General features: G+C 37.5%; 1 protein-coding gene across 2 annotated transcripts in view; it reads left to right on the forward strand.

Moving 5' to 3' along the window:
- Window positions 1–16936, forward strand: part of LOC122800842 (probable GPI-anchored adhesin-like protein PGA55) — an 813969-nt gene that overhangs the window by 136748 nt on the left and 660285 nt on the right. The window lies entirely within an intron of this gene.

The following is a 16936-nucleotide window of genomic DNA, read 5'->3' on the forward strand; positions in this document are numbered from 1 at the left end:
ATGGGGTCTGTCAAAAGGCACCAACAACCTACTCGCCTGACGCTCCTCCACCAAACTCAATAAGATGTCCTGCTTACCCAGTACTGATGACAAATTCCTGCAAATCACCCCATCTCCCACCACCCTGGATTTAATAGAAAACCCCCATAAAAAACCCTCTGTCTCCTACTTTAATAGAAGAATTAGGAAAACATTGAAACATGGACCACAAAACTTCCACCTTAATGGGAGGAATGTGACCCCCCCTCCCCTGACCCCACTGGAAGGTCATTCCACCCCATAACCCTCAAAAATTCCTTCTGCCCCTACAGCTCTGAAACCCTTGGTAGGAAAGAAAACCACCATCTACTGAGTTCACAGTCATAGAGTTAAACTCCCTCTGCCTACATTGCACAGCTGGATGACTCCCCTCACACCTTGAGCAGACATGCAAGAACTTGCACCCAACCCACAAACAACTTCCTGCATTAAACGTCGAATGCACACATCTCTCTTGTCCCACCTTTCCTCCTAAAAAACCCCACCCATAATTATCCATCATCATAACCAACCATATATCTGGCTGCCACACCTCCCAGCAAAAAGAGTGAGCCACTGCTTTCCATTTCTGAAACCTCTGATTATACCACAGCTAGGCATTCCCAGGATGTAAATGATGTGCCTCCTGAATCATGAGAAAGTAGCCCAACACCTTCTCCAACAAGACTGCTATGTAATAAACAAAACTGAATACCCAGTTAACCCATGTCCTAGGGGGTATCCTACATACCCTGTTCCTACCCAATGCCACTAAGGCAGCCAGTAAATCTTTGCTGTTGGCTGACTCTGATTCCACCAGACACTGTATCCCTTCTCATCAATTAATTCAAAAACATCTTTATATTCACTTTTCCAGATCTTCTCCTTAACTGAAGAAGGAATGTGTGGAGTCTTGACCCAAAGCCTGCATCATTAACCAATTGCCTGGCTGTAAGCCAAAATGAGAACCTACTTCTGAACCCAATCCCAAGGTGCTGATGGACCCTACACTGCCCTCCATAACTGCTTCCCTCTCACCTTCCCCGCAATTTCTCAGTGCCTCATATGCTCCATTAAAACCCTGACCAAACTCGCCCCCTACTGACTCCCTGTCATCTCCAAGCATCCCCACATTCCTCATATTTGCCATGCCCAACAAAATGCCCAATGTAAGATTGTTACCTGATACTCTGTCCTGATGTCCTCCAGGCACTGATGAACCAGCTGGAGCCACCTCTGTTGACACCCACTGTTTCTTGGCATGAGTCCCTGACCTAGTCCTTGGTGCTGAGCAACACCTCTTTTGGCTGGGTTCCCCTTCTGGTTCCACCATCATGGAGTCTATATTGGGCAACTAGTTCTTCTGATGCGACCCTATCACCTCCCACTGCTGATGAAGACACTGCATTCTGGTCATCTGGAAGAGAAAGATAAAAAAAGCACACCATTAACAGCAGTAATTGCACAAGATTGCACAAGTGACCATAATCTCTACTAAAAAGAACCAAGACCCCAGAGACCCACTGTTCACGAACATTGAATTTTTCTTTTTTTCTTTCTTTTTTTTTTTTTTTGCTGATCGGAGAAACGAGACCCTAAGTGACCGCATACATTATACTGCTGAATTCACAAGCATTTGATGCAAAAGGGCTATTTCAGTGAATAGTAATGTAAACTCTTGAATAGCCAACAACGTCTGAGGCAGCACAGTCTAATGTAGACCTGGGATGAACCTATGCCTGCAGATGAATATCATAAATGTATTTATTTATTTTATTTATTTATTTTTTATTATAATGTGTAAAATGAAATCCTGCTATCACCGCAACAAGCCCTCCTTATCAGTAAATAACCCCCCTGTCTGAACCTCACTAAGGCCCTACACTACCCCTTCCTTCCCCTAATGGTTAACTTCTTCATGGAGCATGCCCAGACTGCCAGCAGTGCAAATCTTCCATAAAAAAACATGAAAGCAGGAGAGCACCATACTCCCAGTCCACAAGCACAACCATACTTCTCAAACTCTCAGAATAAAAGCTGGGATTAAAAGCTGGACAATGGCACAGATAATTGGCTGGGGGTACAAAAAACCTAAAATATGAATAATTTTTTAAAATTTTGCTCATACAAACTTAAACAAAGATATAATAACAGGCTTTACATTAGCATGACTTTCTGCTGGATATGAAGTTTGAAAAGCAAATGTATGCCATTATGTTCTGACGTCATACTGCAATGATTTGCCAGAAAATCACAATTTATAAGAAACACCTGATAATATGAGGAAGAAATTTGGACATAGTGCAAAATCTGTACAGTTGAAAGGTATGAAATGTCACCACCTAGAGGCATGCACCACCAAAAATCCAAGGTATGTTTGCCCACACCTCCATGACCACCACAGTATACATGCCATCAAATCCATCAAGCCACCATCCATCCATACACTCCAACTGTCACAAACAACATGCTCCTGGAGTACACTCAAAGGGTCTGCCACTATCCACTGTCAATCTAAAACCCCATGCCAACTGGCAGGGAGACAGTCCAACTCCACAAAGAGCCCAGTGCAAACACAAAACCACATCACATACCTCCAGTCCGACGTAGTAAGCACAAGAACAAACAGCAACCACAACCAGCTGCTAGGCTCAAAGCCACCCCAAAGACCATCCCATCAAAGTCAACCTTTGAAAACCCAACTAATGGCCCACCAATGAAAACTGAATGCACTAACCTGCGTCATCCCTGTCACACTGTAGATGGAGGAATCCCAGTTGCAAAAGGAAGCAGCTGCCAGTGCTAACTACAACATCACCAAAACTGAAATTAAACCATCCTCCCCACCCTCAATCACAACCTCCTTATACGACCAATACATTATGAACATGTAAACAAATAAAAAAAAAAAAAAACGAGACCATAAACAAAATACTACCCTTACTAACCTGAACCAAAGAACCAAACAACTACTAGCCAAAGCCTACCTGTCCACTGGTCATCCTGGACGTAAGGTGGCTTCACAATCTTACACCAAAATGTGACCCTATTTCCCCTACTGTAGTAATAGAACAATGACGCCCCACCCTATCCTTACCTCACTTTCCTAAACTCCCCATACCAATTAACCAATTACAATCCACCACCTAGCTGACCTAACAACATACTATACATAACCTTCATCCTCTTTATACATTCAACCCCCCCCCGCCCCACATTTTACCTATTCTAATCCCTCTAAAAATGGTCTTGGACAAATTGGTTTGTCCCAAATCTCATATGCCACCAAACAAAGTTATTTTCCCCAGTGATCCCTTCAGTAGTCTGATCATGTATGCACAAGCACTAAATTGCACTGAATTACATTTTTTCCCTAGCAATCCCTTCAGTCGTTTGATCATGTATACACAAGCACTAAATGACAATAAAACAAACATTTCTTGAAGTGAAGTCAATAACTGTATCTCCTTTTAAACAGTTTTATAGTAATTTTTTATTTTTTACCTCTTCTGGTCAGAATTTGCCCTGTAGCCCGAGAATTTCCATGTATATTTGTGCTTACTCTTGTAAGTTCAGGGTCCTTTATGCATTCTGTATCCAAACAAGGCCCTTTTATGTTTATTTCTATGAATCATCATAATTCTCCAATATGTATTTGCCTGGTAACAGTTCTCCTCATATCACTTACACCTTCAGTACTTTACGTATTTGCTGTAGGGAGGAGTGTTTAACAAAATGCTGCTGTATTTCCATAGTCAGCATGGAAGACCACAGCTGACCTCTTCGCAGATTAATGTTATGCTCAAATGGAGGGTAGGACTATGAATACCATCCATAGTATTAGGACTAAGTATACCTTGCCAGTACCTAACCTCAGGCTGTACCCACTTTCCTAAGGAATGTTAGACCAGTCACCTCTGGTGTAAATTTGTGGAGATCTATCCAACCATTCATCTTTGTACTGAATGATGCTAATGAATCAAACAGTTTAATTGGTAGGGGACACCTGCTCTTTATGTGGGGTTGGTGCTGTGTGACAAACCTGTCTCTCCATTGTGTTTTATCTGTTGGTGAAGATTTAGATCTCTGTTTTTAGTGCTAGAGGATGCATTAGATATAGTGCAATACTGATGATCAAGGACAACTGGATCTCCAATGGTATGGTGAGCTATGCATAGGTCTCCCATCAAAAGTCTGTATAATACTGAACAAAAAGGCAGTTTTGTATGGCCACTCCTATTAGCTAAGGTTCTTTAGGTCTGTGATCTTCTTGGTTAAGCACCTCACTGGTCTTTTTAGTTGCTTGATTTATCTAGTGAAGTACATCCTGAAGGGGGATTGTACTTAATAACTGGCCGTATAAAGGCTAATATAAAGGAACAATGACGTCTTTAGATCTAGATGATATTGCCTTGGTGATTAGTTGTGTAAGAAGAACAACTGCTATTATCACATGACAGTCAAAAGATAGAGGGTTGTTGACCCGATAACAAGATCCCTAGTTACGTTTTCTTGCAGTTATAGTATATTGGCAATAAAATAAGCTGATAGAAGATGATATCAAATGTGAAATTAATGTTCTTTTTATCATTTAATTTTAGCCAATTTTCAGTACACCAAGAGCTTATGAAGGAGAAGTCTTGCTTCTATGTTCATGTATTAAATGGGGACTTTAAAATAGCTACCAATGTGCAATCATTTGCAAACTTACTAAACCAGAGGTCTTGTCTCCTTCGAATCCTGCCTGGAACAAAAAATGTAAATGTCTGGAGGGTGGATTCCTAGTGCTGAGCCCTGAGGGACACCACTGACCATCTCCATACTTTCTAATGAGGTATCTGTGACTCATACAGTATGGTTTCTGTCTTTTACTCACTTTGCTATCCATCTTACCACACAGGATCTATTTATAAATAACTTAGCTTTTGTATGATGTTAGTACGGATATGGGTATGGAGTTGAATGCATTGATCAGGTCGAAATATGTTGTGTGCATTATATGGCTGATGTCTACTGCCTGAGTAGCCCTCTTTGAAGACATTAACCAGAATTATGCATTAGGATCTTCCTTTAACAAAGCCAAACTGCTGAGGTCAAGTCTAACAAGGTGTTTGATATCACAGTTTATGAGGTCAATTATAATACATTCCATGGTCTTGCAAATGAGGCTTGTCAGGCTAGTAGGGCTATAAATCCTAGGGTCAAGTGTTATGACCATCCCTTATGTGAGGGCATAACAACTGCAGTGCACCACTAGTCATGGACAAAACCTGTAGCTATGCTTAGGTTAAACAGTTTGTGGTGATAGTCATCAAGGGTTTGCCAGACAATACCTTTTAAACATTCAAGTATATTAACATGCCCCTGGAGGATCTATTTTTGGAATTATTCAGTGCTTTCAGTGTATATTTCTAAGAGGTAAAAGGAAGGCAAGAGATGCCATGATTTGTGGACTATGGCTAGTAGTCTCAGGTGTGAAGTTAGTACTGAATTTGCATCCAAGTGCACTGACAATGTCAGTTGGCTTTCAGTGAGAGATGCCATCTTGAACAAGTTCAGAGCAATGTAGGAGTATGATAATGTTGTTCCTAACATAGTTAAAGAAGGATTTATAATTACATTTAACTACTGATAAGAATGTAAGCTTCTGGCTAGCTGGTGATTTTCAATTTTAGGTGAGACTATTGTCCTTTATTCTGCCAGTTAGCACAGAAGATTAAAGTTATTAGTTTTTAATGAACTGCATCCTGTAATACAAGGTTTGACTCTCTCAGCCTTCATTTACCACCTGTGTGACTCTGACCAAGTCATTTAACCAAACAATGCTCTGGGGCAATTAAAAAACTGGACCTCTCTATGACCTCCACATTCTTAGCAACCACTTATGAACCTATGAAATCATTCAGAAATAGATATTTACTTTAAATGTGGCATGAATTTCGCACATGCTCGTTTGCGGTTTTCTAACTCCTCCCAACACCTTTTTCTATCACTCACGTTTTGTTTAATATAGTCTCCCATATCTACAGTGTAATATGAGCAAAGAAAAGGTTTTCATCAGTCAAACAAGGCTCTCCTAGGGAAGAAGTCAACAATGAAATTAAACAACTTACCTGACTTTGTTACTGAATTATGAAATGGCGACAATAGTAAAGACAATTAATAATGTTGTCTTTAAAGATATTTCTTGTCTCTAATGATATGGTAGCTGTATTATGAAGAGTAGCATTACAAAATGCACTTTAAAGGATACGACAAATAACACAATAGAGTCACTGGATCCCACAACATTCAATGTGAAGTGTTAAACATCATTCTGGAATATTCCAGGTGGTATTTAATCTAATTTTGCCAACAATTTTTTTTTTGTTGTTTTATTACATTTTATTATTGTTGCACTGCCCCCATGCTGGCCAATAATCAAGGAGCCTGAATCATCACCGCTGACACTGGAGAGGGACATTCACTTGGAACACAAATGGATACATTCAGTATTTCCAGATGCAGACCTCCTGTATCAACTACAATTTCCCTAAATAGCACCCAGGGAACACACTCAGTCTGGGGACTGGTTCTTCTCTATATCTGTGCAGACCCTCAGTAAGAATCCCCACTGGCATAGCTTGGAGTTGAGTCCTTAGCTGGAACTCCAAGCTAAACCCTCCCACACCCTCTCTATGAAACCAGTACTTTGATATACACACTCATTGAGATTTGATTTTCACACACACATGTGCACACACCTGGGAAAGGCTGGCACAGATTTACCTTCTGTGCCCCTTCCTGTCCTGACTATAAGGTAGTTATCACTGTGACCAGAAACCCTGCCAGATTCTTTAGGCTCTTACAAGGATTCCCAATTACACCAAGTGAAATTAATATCAATAAAAATGGTAATGTTGACCAAACAGCAAGGCTTTCAGGAGTGGCTAGAGTTATCACCAAATAAATCTATGCAAATACTCTCAAAGCTTAAATATTTTCTAAAAAGGACCAACCATAAAGAAAAGTTAATATATCTTTAATAATAAATAATACAAGAACAAGAAAATACTAAATATCTATTCACAGTAAACACCAGAGTTTCAATCATAGGGAATATTAAAAATAACACTCATGGAAATGTTTACACATTTACAGAAAAACAGTATTTAGCTAGTCTCACTATTCTTGATTGACTAAAAGAATTATTCTTCCTACTTACTGAACAGAGCAAGGCAAGATGGGTGAGTGGCCCTTGTTGTCAGATCTAAGACAGAATAGAAAATGCTGATGAGACTTCAGTCTCCTCTAATATTAAAACATTATTACTGTGAAATGACATCACACACATCTAATCATTTGACTCTGTTTCCCACACTATCCCCCATTACTAAAAGCTACCAGGGTTTAGCATCTATGTGCTACAATACACAGAGCTTTGCTCATATGTGATGCAGCTTCTGGAAGTCATAAAACCATAAAACAATTTCACTCTTCCTACAGGAGCTACTAAACTATTCTCTAGTACAGACATTGTTTCTGTGCCTCCCTTCAAAACTGTGGGATAACATCTTTATGGCTTAACCCATAAAGTAATTTAATTTCTGATATATTTTGCAAAATCAGGTGGATTATGATTAACCTCTTCACTTCCAGTATATGCAGTTACAATGTATACTTTTAAACAGCTACAATAATGCATGTACATCTCTTTTCCTTCCAGCAGAACACACTGTTGATATATTTTAACACAAGCAAACTTCACAAATACATTTTCAGCACAAACATCTGTATGAATCAGTTTGATATACAAATGATATACAATTATTTACAAAACTCCATCTACCTGTGCTGGCATATGCTACAAATCCACTGCCCTATTTTTCCTGGCATGGCTGACAGAACCTCCTGTCATCACAATTGTTATTAAGTAATACATAACAAAGAGAAACATCATATTAAAAATTCATTTTTTACTGCCAATATATACACATTATTCTTTTACATCATTAACAATCCTACCTAGATAGCCCTTGTTTACAAACATATACAGGTTCAGTGAATTGCAGAAGATCACACAGTAGGCAAATAAAAGCAGAGGGAATCAAACTCCAGGGCTCAGGAAGCATTTTATTAATGGTCTGTAACCTTAAACCTCTATGCTAACTGCCAGGCTATATATGTGTATCTATCTATCTATCTATCTATCTATCTATCTATCTATCTATCTATCTATCTATCTATCTACATTGGTTTATTCACTTTAGTCAAGTAATCCATGGATTTGTCTCAGAAACATCATCTGAAAAAGCATGATAAACCAAACAATGGCATGTTATCACACAAATGACCTCAGTGCATGCAGTTATTCAAACAAAAATAAAAACTAATACCAATACCCCTCATGCTGCACCTCCTACTTCTGTGCTAATTCTATATACTAACTCTGAGATTGTGCATTCCTCTTGGAAAGGGAAGATTCCCCTACCCAGGGAATATTGATTTTGTACACTTGTCAACAATATAGTTAGTTGATGAAATGTGGTAAATTAAACAGATGTTGACATAATAGCAATTATACCAAATTCAGGACTACAGTCTATGTTCCTTCCATACTTTCAGGTATACCCAAAAATGAAGATTTTTTTCTCCTTCTGCTGCCCTTTGCATCTATCTCCCATGCTTCAGTAAGGTATATATTTTTTTCTTTTTGCCAGGCTCTGCTCCATACAGCTAATTATCAGCTAACCAAGGATCTCTAGCTAACCAAGGACCTCTTCTCATCCACCAAGTCTACCAAACCACCAGTTGCTCCTATGGACTATATACAATCCAAGTATGGATCCTATTAAGAGATCAAGGCACCAAGAGCAATGCGATGCTATGCAGTATTTTTCTTTAATTCTCCACGCCTTACACACACAATAATCACCCTAGGGTTGGTATATACAATGGGCATTAGCAATGCTTGTCTCCTCATGTCTGTAAGAGCCATGACATCCACAGAATAACTTACCTACCAAAAGCAGCATTATGTACTGCTGTCTCTAAGGTCTCCATTAGGGAGATGGACATAAGAGTGTGCCTCTTGTGTGCATGCCTCACACCTTCCCCTTAGAGTTACCATGATCATCTTCTCTGACTGTGCCATCAAATGTTTGAGCTGATATTTTAACTTGCATCTTGTGTTTTGTAATCTCAGCTTTACCCTGTACTCCACCAGCACTGGCTTTTAAGGTCCATTAAGGTCCAGTCTTCATACCAGCAAGCACTGCTATTCTGTGACACATATCCACTAGTATTGTATCCACCTCTACTAACTGATTGAAGTGCATGATGTGTATTTTTTTTCTATAGCTATCATTTTGACAGAAAGCATTTCCATATATTCTAAGAAATTTGTGTAATCTGTTGCAAGCTTTGCCTAATTAACTGAAACTGTGATTTATCATTTCTGGAAGTAATGTGCTGTGCTGCCCTAGGTTTTTTAACCAGAGTGAGACACTTGCTTTGAGTCAGTCTGATATGCTTGCACTCTACATGGAAACAAATAACCAGAAGCAGCAGTCTTTTGTCTGCTCGTGAAAGTAAACAAAATTAGAGTGAAAAAATTTAATTATTCTGATTAAACATAAAATAATCATGCATCTCATTGAATCATTTAGTACTGACTAAACATAACCAAAGCTATATATCCACAAACATTAGCATTAAACTGTAAGAAGCTCATAAGTGGCCTATCATTTTAACTGATCTTTTTATAGTCCTTTATACATTCTTACAACTACAGATTAAAAATTTCTCATAACTGAGAAAAAAAAAAACAACCACAACATATCCTTCATAAAAAATATCTTATTTAAAGCTATCTTCAATGCGAAAACTGTACGGTTACTCTACCTCAATGAATTGAACGAGAGATAGTAACCTAAACAGAGAAAAAAGGATAAATAAAAAATGAGAGATCTGATTTGTATAATAAATAAAATAATATCTGCTGCAAGAAGAAGAAACTTATTTTAGGTCCTCTGGTTAATCTAGCCACCAGTAAACATGTTCCATAAGTCTACAGTGAACATGATTTAATGTATCATGCAGCAAGTGTATAAATACATATAGAGGGAAAGAGGCAGTTCATCCAGGTCAGTCTTGAAAAGAATACTTGTTTCCAGAAGAATGACCCTGTTAACAAATAAAATAATAAAAATGGGCTGCATGTGTTTACGACTAGTGCACTCACTTTGCAAACTAAATAACGTTATTTGTTATATGGAGTCATTTCCACCTCATATCAAAATAAAAATCATGCTGTATATTACATGTTGTTTCTTCCCTCTCACCTCAAAAACTAAATCACACTGCTTACTATAAAGTGTTTCTGCCTTCCTACCTTATGAAATAAATCATACAGTAGGGCCTCCTTATGCTTCCTACTACATTCAGAAGCAGTGGTGTACTAAATCATTTGGCCACACCCTGCTTTAATAAGCTTTAAAGAGACCAACCAGAGCAACTAATGAACTTACTAGTTATACAGTTTTGCAGTATGATCTGAATTTCCCCAAAAGTCATTTAATAAATGCATAACTGAAAAACTGTGTGCAGTGCATTCATATGCACTTCACACAAGCTGGTACATCTAAAAAAAAAAAAAAATTACTCAAGAAACTTTAAACAGCCACTGAAACATGGTTTTGTAACTCACAACTCATGCTCATCCCCCCAAAAAAAATGCTTTTCACCCAAATTCATTGTGATTCCAAGACATGTTAAACTAAACGCTGAACTGAATAATACACATTAATAATTGCTAAAATGTACTGAAAACATTTCATTGAAGTATCAAAAATGAAAAAAGTTAACGTAAGTCTTCAAAATTCCTTAGAAATCTTTTCTACCAACATTCAGAAACATTTTTAACATGGATTGCTTTTGTCTATTCGAACATCTTCAGGTTTGTGGCTCAAGTGGGGAAAGCAACTAAAAATTAACAATTAAATATTAAATAACACTATATAACACTACATTTTGCTGGGCTAAAAACAACTAAAGACCACTTACCCAAAGAGAAGTTTCCTGAGATGGCAACACTGAAGCTTTGTGTTACAGAACAACCACATTATTGAAGCTGTTTACAGGGTAAGTATGTGCTTTGCTAACATGGGTAAATTTTCCCTTTTCCCCACTGTAGTGCGATCTCAGTGTTAGTATATTTAGTTGGGGGTTGGGGTCTAGCCTTCCTAGATAGAAAAGTCGAGTCTTCATCCAAAATGCCTACAAGACAAGGTCTTTCTGATTATTATGGCCCAATTCTTCTTGATAATATTCTTGATACAATGAAAATCCACAGTACATCTCAATATGCAGCTGTCTTGATATATTGTCCACATATTTCTTAAAAATTCTTCCAGTGGGGTGGTTTAGCATGTGCATTGGTATTTTTAAGCTTGATGATTGGTTCAAAAATGTTTCTTAACATTTGGTTCTAGTACCCCCCTGACTAAGAAATCATTTTCCAAATTGTTAAGGTAGCTCATAAAATGTTCCATCTTTATGTTTATTCTAGCTAACCCTTATCCCTGGGATTTAACCATATTATATTTTGTCTTGTTGGGATGCAGACTTTTACTGTGGAGTAAGAGGTTCACTCTCATCGGTTTTCAGTAAAGATCAGTGGAAATTCTGCTGTTGTTAATGTCCTTGGAAATTAGCATGTTTAAGAACATGGTTAGGCTGGAGCTGGGAGTGGAGGTACCTGATAAACTTTTCTTGTTCTAAAGTGCCACCTTTTCATACAATAAAAATATTGTCAATGAAACCAAGGTAACATGAGACGTGCTGCATGAAACTTCTGTTGCTGAAAACCAAATCCTGCTCTCACTTGCCCAGGGGTATGTTGGCTAAGCTGGGAGCCACTGCCACCACCATAGCTCAGTCTTTTGCTTGTAATGTTTTCTAATGGAAGTAAATAAGTTAAAATCCAGTACCACATTAATGAGCTCACTTAACTTTTCTAGCTGTGCTTGTGTACCATTATGGTGTACTTTAAAAGAACCCACTGCTGCTCCTATGCAATAATTGTGAGGAAGCACAGTGTATAAAGACTCTACATCAATTATTAGCAATATGGTGTCAGCTTCAGCAATAATGTTTCTTATTTTTTCTCAAAGTCCATAGAATATTTTATATATGGTCTGTTCTTCTTGGCTAGGGTTTCAAAAGATAATCTAGGTATAGGGCTGTTGCTTCCATAAGGGATTCCCCCGCTTGCTACCACTGGCCTGTATGGTGGGTTATCTTTATTTTTATGAGATTTTAGTATTCCAAAAAAACTTTGGCAAATGGGGACATGGAGTCCATAAATAATCGTATAGATTGTCTAAAATCAGGCCTTCTTCATATAATGCCATATGGTTGATATTCCTGTCACCGTATGCTCTCTTTATTCCATCAAAAGTATAATTCTCATAAAAATTCATGTCATTCAGCATGTCTTTATTCTCAGACTGTAATTTGTAGTATCAGTCACAACTTTTCTCTCACCCTTGTGAGCCTTCATTGTGCACCTAGAGTTAATGCCCCAGTTCAATTAATGCTTTTCTATCTTCATGTGTGAGGTTAACGTATTTTTCTTTTGAGGTTTCTGTAGCAATTTTTTAATGTCTGTTTCACAATTTTCTTCAAATGCAGCTAGCATTTGGTGCAAGGGAGGGCAATAACTGCTGGGTCTCTTTATTGTCTCATCAAAGGCCTTCTTACAAATTCTTAGCCTTGCCATGGAATTGTATTTTTAAATTAAGTTTTCTTACATTACACTTGAAGTCTGTAATTACCTGGGTTGCATTACTTCTAAATTGAGTGCAAAGGTGAGCCCTTGAGAATGTAACCTTCTTTCATTGTCAGACAGTTCTTTTTAGGGGTCTATATCACATTGTCAGATGATGAAAAGAGCGAACAGTCTTTCATCGATCTGATAATGTCGAAAAGGAGAAAAAAGCGAAGTCACGGAAATAGTTTTTTTTCCAGGGAAAAAAATCAGTGGGCTGTCTTCAGGACTTTGCCGTTTCCTCCACAATGGTGCAATCTCTGATTTGATATATTTAAGTAGGGGAGGGTATAGGGGGCAAAGCCCCCCACTTGATTTTGTGTTTAAACTTTTTCTTTTCTTTCTTTTTTTTTTTTTCAGAGCAGCAATTTTTTTTTCCCTGGGAAAAAAAATTGCTGTTCTGTGTATTTGCTTTTTTGCTATTTCGATATTATTGGTTCGATTAAAGAGTGTTCAGTCATTTTATTGTGCGATAATATGATATAGATGCCTTTTTTGGAGTAGTTCCAAATTAGTGGATAAGGTAGTATTGTAGCTGCTTCCAGTGTCTGACCATGGGACTTGGTCTGTAGTTGTAATTGCCAAGGTATCTCATTTCTCTCACCACAGTCCTTTGTTTGGTTCTCCTGTTGCCTTCCTGGATGGAATTTGAAAGGCCTGAAGTTCCTCTTGTGCTATTTGAAACCTCTGTAGATTGTAATAGTATTCCACCCTGTGGATCTGGTACGAGGGACTCTGGTAAGAAGGATTGACCCTGGGACTTTGGCATTGGTTTTGGCACTGGTACTGGTGTTGATTTGGGTACTGGTATGGTAGTTGGTGTCTGTTTTGCTGAAAAAGTTCTTTCTGATGACGTGGGTCTTGGTAGTGATGCTGCTGCTATTTGTGGTAAATGAATTGTTGGTGATCTCAGTTGTCCTGTTGGTGCTGCTCTTCTTCTACTAGATCCATCTGGTAATTTTGCTCCATTCTCTGGCTCTTGTGTCTGTTCTGATCCAATTCTACCTGTTTCACACACAGTCTAAGAAGCCCAGTACGTCAATATATTGGGTCCAAAAACAAATAATGAGGAAACTTCTCTGTGTGGAAGATCTAAGATTCCCTAGAGTTCAGGCACCCAATGAAAACCATACTGTGAATATCTAAACTAATAACAAGTGGTAGAAATACTTTCTTTAAAACCTTCCAAAGTATAAATCAACTAATGAAAGTAAGAAAGCACAAACTGGTTCAAGTTGAATCTTTTTTATTAGAAACACTCAAACAAGTGATCCAAACAGTAGTTGAAAAAACAGAATAAAGTATAGAAATTTGCAACTTACCTACAGTTTCACTAAACCAGCTAACATTTCTCTAAATATTAAATCACTGTCATATAAGTTGTATCTGTTCTTAAACAATGTTTTCTCAATGTGTCTAATTTGAGCATACTGCTGAAGGGATTGGCTGGGGAAATGTTTCAATTTGGTGCTTGTTCATGCCTAGACAAGCTGCTAAATGAATTGGTGTGGATATGTTTCATTTTCGTACATACTAGTGAAGGAATCGCTTGAGGAACTGTATCATTTTGGTACTTGTGCATAATTGGACATACTATTGATGGATCGGCAGGGAACTGTTTCATTCTTGTGCATACTTGGTGAAACTACTCAAGTGATCTTTGAGGGGAATGTTTCATTTTGGTGTATATACATACTTGAATATACTATTGATGGGCTGGTGGTGAACTGTTTCATTTCTGTACTTGTGCATACTCGGTGAAAATACTGAAGCAATTGTTGGGGATAATGTTTCATTTTTGTATGTGTTCATACTTGGACATACTGCTGAAGGAATCAGTGAGGAGGTACATGTGCAAATTTGTACAAACTGCTGAATGGATTGGTGGGAACATGTTTCATGTTAGTGCTTGTGCAGGCTTGTTCACACTACTGAAGGAGTCAGGGGGCGAAATGTTTCATTTTGGTGCTTATGCATACTTGTACATAGTACTGAAGGGCTTGGTGGGGAAACATTTCATTTTGGCACTTTTGCATAACTGGACATACTGCTGAAGTGATCATTGGGAAATGTTTCATATTGACGCTAGTACATACTTTGGCACATCGTTGAAGGGGTTAGAGAGGAAATGTTTTATTGTTGTGCTTCTGCATACTTCTGAAGGATCATTGAGGGAAGTTTTCCATTTTGGTACTTATGCATGCTTGTACATACTACTGAAGGGCTTGCTGGGAAAATGTTTAATTTCGGCACTTGTGCATACTTGGCAGAAAAATTCACGAATCCTGAGCGCTCCACTATGAATGGCCAAACCACATAAACACATGTAGCGTAAAATAAAAATTATTTATTTTAAGTGTACAATCATAAAATCCACTTTTCGTCGAGAAAAATAACTCAACTTCTTCAGAAAACTGAATGACAACCATTTCTAAATGCAAGTGTCTTAAATAAATTTCAAGACAAGTCACATAGGATTATAATTAACTAATCAGTACTTAAAGTGATATTTAATCACTCATTTGTGTTTTTACCAAAACATTATTTAAACATAAAAAATTAAACATTAGTGTATACTGCTAAAGGAGTAGAGTCATCATGTGTAATAAATTATTGTTCAGTAAAGAGTACAGTAATGCTTGTTAACTTGCTGTGTTATACACTTTATCTCTGTGTGTATCTCATTTTAGTAACACTTTTTTTGCAAAAGGTGCTCTAATATTACCTTTAATGCTTCAAAACAAGACTCTTGCCAATCAGCCCTAATGGCTGTGCTTATAGTAGAATTTCATTCCAAGAAACAATATGTCAGCTGCTTAGAATATAATTAAACAAGTTGTCAGGCTGCCAAAGGATTAGCTATTTTGACAATAAAATTACTTCTGTAGTTTGGTAGCATTCCTGAAGTATTTTCTGCCTGAATTTTCATCTGCTGACATTTTAACACCTTGTAAGAGAAATTTGGTATGTTGTTAGATGTTTACTGGTATTAATGATTTAGTGCTGCAAGAAGTTAACAAGAATGTTTAAACAGAAGTTAAATGGTCTCAGCCAAGCTGAAATATTTCCCTCTCATCAGTTTTCTCTTCCTTTCATAGTAATAAATAGCACAGCATTTCAGCACTCACATGATGACAATGGAAGTGAAACGGATTTCACATTGAAGTGTTTAAAGGCCACACAGCTGTATCTTCCTTAGATAATACTCAGCAAAATTATTTTGTCCATCAGAGGCAAAATGGTTACTTAATAATTAATGATTTTATTTTTATTTTACACTGTATTGCTAAAAGTTTTATGGAATACCGGATAAGTTTATTTGTTTGTAAACTTTTTGCCTCTGTCTCTTTCATGCAATTCAAGTAAGTAATTTGATTAAGAAGCAACACATATTCCTTTAATCATTAAATGCAAGTTTAAAACACGTTTCTTTAATCACTGCAAGCTTAATTTCCTAAGATAATGTCTAATGGAAGCATAATACAAACAGAACACTGTACGCTAGAGTTCAAAATTAATTTGTACGAGCCCTACTTCTTAGTTCCAAGGGACGAAAATGGACACACCAAGCCAACTACCTTATTTGGGGTAAGCGCTAGGCATTATTACATATTATGCTATATCTCTGTATGCCTTGTTGGTTTCAATTATCCAAAGAGAACATTTCAAGAAATTTAGAACCAGAGTCAAATTTTGCTAATTATTTTTAAACATTCTATTAGATCCTTGGACCCAGCTGTATTCTGAGATTGAATGCCTTATGACCATTTTATCTATTGAGCCAGTTTAACATCAGTGCAAAACTTTTTGTCTGAACAGAATTAAATGATATACAAGACAGTTTGACCAACTTTTTGCAGTATAGCTCTTTTATAAAACATATATTTCTGTCAGATTGTTCACTGCATTCAGCAGTGGTGGTTGCATGGGAGAAATCTCCTTTCTCTAAATTGCAGTGACCTCTGACTTATAGTACTGTGTGTGTGGGGGTGGGGTGGGGGGCTTTTGCCACCTACAGATAAACACACTATGATTTTTTTTCATCTTATTTTTCTAAGTATTAATTATGATTTATTACATTTTGAAAGTAGTACATACACAGACAGTAAA

Source organism: Protopterus annectens, chromosome 4.part1, assembly GCF_019279795.1.
Source record: "Protopterus annectens isolate FY-2018-M chromosome 4.part1, PAN1.0, whole genome shotgun sequence".
In the NCBI taxonomy this organism is placed as follows: Eukaryota; Metazoa; Chordata; order Ceratodontiformes; family Protopteridae; genus Protopterus; species Protopterus annectens.